Source organism: Dunckerocampus dactyliophorus, chromosome 6 (assembly GCF_027744805.1).
Source record: "Dunckerocampus dactyliophorus isolate RoL2022-P2 chromosome 6, RoL_Ddac_1.1, whole genome shotgun sequence".
NCBI lineage: Eukaryota > Metazoa > Chordata > Actinopteri > Syngnathiformes > Syngnathidae > Dunckerocampus > Dunckerocampus dactyliophorus.
Window position 1 is genome coordinate 29,300,269 of NC_072824.1, and position 3,532 is coordinate 29,303,800.

Here is a 3,532-nt window from a genome sequence, read left to right on the forward strand (position 1 = left end):
AGAGTAGTCTGTCTCCATAGCAACCAAGAAACACGAAAACAATGCAACATAATATTTGGACATTTTGTTTCCAACTGTTTGTTTTTTTAATCACAATTTTACAAAACTTAAATGTCGTGAAAAACAACACCAGCTATCACACCCAGTGGATTACAATATTTATACTTCATCATATTTCATCGCTATAAAGAACCACTATAATAACCACTAGAGGGAGACATAGATTGATTTTGCCATTACACACGGTGCACTATGTTGACACACTATACTGTATCTATCAATTGATTCAGTGCATTCAAACTTCAAAATGTACACGTTCCCCACAATTCCCAAACAAAAATCCTATTGAAATGAATGGAAAATGTCTCCAAATTCCACATTTCTTACCTGGGTCACACCACGTCAACATGTAAACATTCATCTCATTCAGGACATTCGGGCTAACAGTTTTCCACACTTCCAAATGTCCCACTATTTACAGTAATTCCATATTTTCCATCACGTAATTCCCTTCAAATTCGAATGGAATTGTCCAAATTCCGCATCTAAAAAAAAACCCCAAACAATTTAAACTATTCCAACATCAAAACATTCAACTCTGCCAGGACATTCCAATGTACATATTCCACGTTCCACAAATGTCCACTTTTCCTGTAATTCCACATTTTCTATACAACATTTCAGCACTACGGAAATTGCATTTAGTAGTTATAGATTTTCAATCATTTTTAATACAAGAAGGATATTCCATGTAGGTACTTTGTATTATAAGGGAGAAAAAAAATCCAAACCTACATGGCCCTGTGTGAAAAAGAGTTGCCCCCCTGTTAAAACATAACTTAACTGACAATAATTGAGATCTATCAGTGTGGAAAGCCATTTGTAAGCCATTTGTAAAGCTTTGGGACTCCAGCAAACCACAGTGAGAGCCATTATCCACAAATGGCCAAAACACGGAACAGTGGTGAACCTTCCCAGGAGTGGCCACGCAATTTAAAAAAAAAAAAAAAAAAGGCCACAAGAGCACAGCTACGACTCATCCGAGAGGTCACAAAAGACCCCACAACAACATCCAAAGAACTGCAGGCCTCACTTGCCTCAGTTAAGGTCAGTGTTCATGACTCCACCATAAGAAAGACGCTGGGCAAAAACGACCTGCATGGCAGAGTTCCAAGACCAAAACCACTGCTGAACAAAAAGAACATTAAGGCTCGTTTCAATTTTGCCAGAAAACATCTTAATGATCCCCAAGACCTTTGGGAAAATACTCTGTGGTCTGACGAGACAAAAGTTGAACTTTTTGGGAGATGCGTGTCCCATTACATCTGGCTGCCTTTCAGAAAAAGATCATCATACCAACAGTAAAATATGGTGGTGGTAGTGTGATGGTCTGGGACTGTTTTGCTGCTTCAGGTCCTGAAAGACTTGCTGTGATCAATGGAACCATGCACAGCCATGGAAGTAAATACATTTTATGCTGTATGAGGACTTGATTTAAATTGGTTCACTTTTGTCATCAACCGTCTGTCGTCATGAATTGTGAGGTAAGACAATGAAGCAACAAAAAAAGTAAATAGAAGTGTGTGAGGGGGAGGGAGGTCAGGCGAGAGAGTGTTTTATCAGTGCTCAATGATGGGCTGGTCATCCATTATCTGTGCAGAGGCAGCCGCTTACCTTCGGCCCGTGCCAGCAGATAGACACCAGCGAGAACGTAATCATCTTTCACACACACGCCTTCTCCAAAGTCTACGTGTCATCATGCGGGCTACCTGAATGTGTGCGTGTTTAAACTTCTTGTTTAAAGTTGTTGACTTGTTTATTTCACGATATTTTCATGATTTTAGAAAACACTTCACAGAACACGCTCCCATTGAGTGTGTCTAATCAATTCCCAATGCTTGTGTGGTTCATGAAGTAATCCTTCACCACTTCACGCTTCAAATTCCGTGGCTTCACTCAAATCATGGTTTTTCTAAAATATATTAATGAATCGGAAAAAAAAATCATACTGTTTCGTGGTTGAATATGACCTTTTGTTAGTCAAAATGTTCATATTTAAACACATTTTTGCCAAAATTAAGCATTTTTAAGCAGAAAAATGTCTAAATGAACTGAAATACAAATATAAGGCATTCAGAAGGCACATTCAAAGACATGATGATATGTAGTATTTGACTGTGTAGTCCCCCATGTGGTCAGAATGGTACACTTTGTGATCACATGACATTTTCATATGATCCGAGTGCAAGATTGACAGTCTAGACTCCTTTAAATCGTATTGCCAAATAGTGGACTATTCTAAGATGCCCCTACCGTCCATATAGAGTCATTCCATTTAAAACAGGGATCACCCTGTTTTAAATGTTATAAATAAAATTATAACACTGATCTCTTTAATAGTGGCAAAACATTTGACTGACACTTTAAACCGTGTTATCATGAGCAATGAGGGGTTGCGTTCAGCGTCATCACGTAATTTAAGGTAACTACTTGTTTTCAGTGTATTGTTCAGCATACTTAAATGTAGCAAATTGTACATCCCAATTAAGAACGAGTGATAATATCCACTTGACACACACACGCATTATAAAGCCGTTTTTGTGATGCTTGGAGTGTCCCTGAATGCATCTGGCATTCTTGTAACGCTCCCAGTATCCCGAGATACTTGAACTCCTCCACTTCCCCCATGCACCATGCATATGATATAAGAAACAAATATTGATTATGTTGTAATTTCTCCAATCTTAATAACGTTTTTGAGGAGTGGGTGAGCTTAAATTGTATTTGTGCAATTGATGTTTATCACGCTTGGCACTTGTGTCATGATACAAAAGGATGTTTGTGTCAGCGTTGCTGTAATCGCATGCTGAGACTGAATATTGTTTATTCAAATTAAAAAAACTCAGTTTGCTATCTATATTTTTGTGGATGAATTTTGATGAAAATTTGATGAACTAAATTTTTAAACTCATGTCCATTTAAAATTAAACGGTAATAGCTATGCCAATGAAGTACATTTTATTAATTTTTTTTAATCATTTTCAATGATATAGAAAAGTAAGAGTAGTGGAACTAATGAGGAACTAATGAGGAGTTACTGAGGAACTAATGAAGAACTAATGAGAAAGTAATGAGTAGTTACTGAGGAACTAATGACAAACTAATGAGTAGTTACTGAGGAACTAATGATGAACTAATGTGGAACTAATGAGTAGTTACCAAGGAACTAATGACGAACTAATAAGTAGTTACTGAGGAACTAATGATGAACTAATGTGGAACTAATAAGTAGTTACTGAGGAACTAATGATGAACTAATGTGGAACTAATAAGTAGTTACTGAGGAAGTAATGAGGAAGTAATGAGGAACTAATGAGTAGTTACTGAGGAACTAATGATGAACTAATGTGGAACTAATGAGTAGTTACTGAGGAACTGATGACAAACTAATGAGGAACTAATGAGTAGTTGCTGAGGAACTAATGACGAACTAATGAATAACCAATGAGTAGTGGTTAGGGTTAGGTAGGTT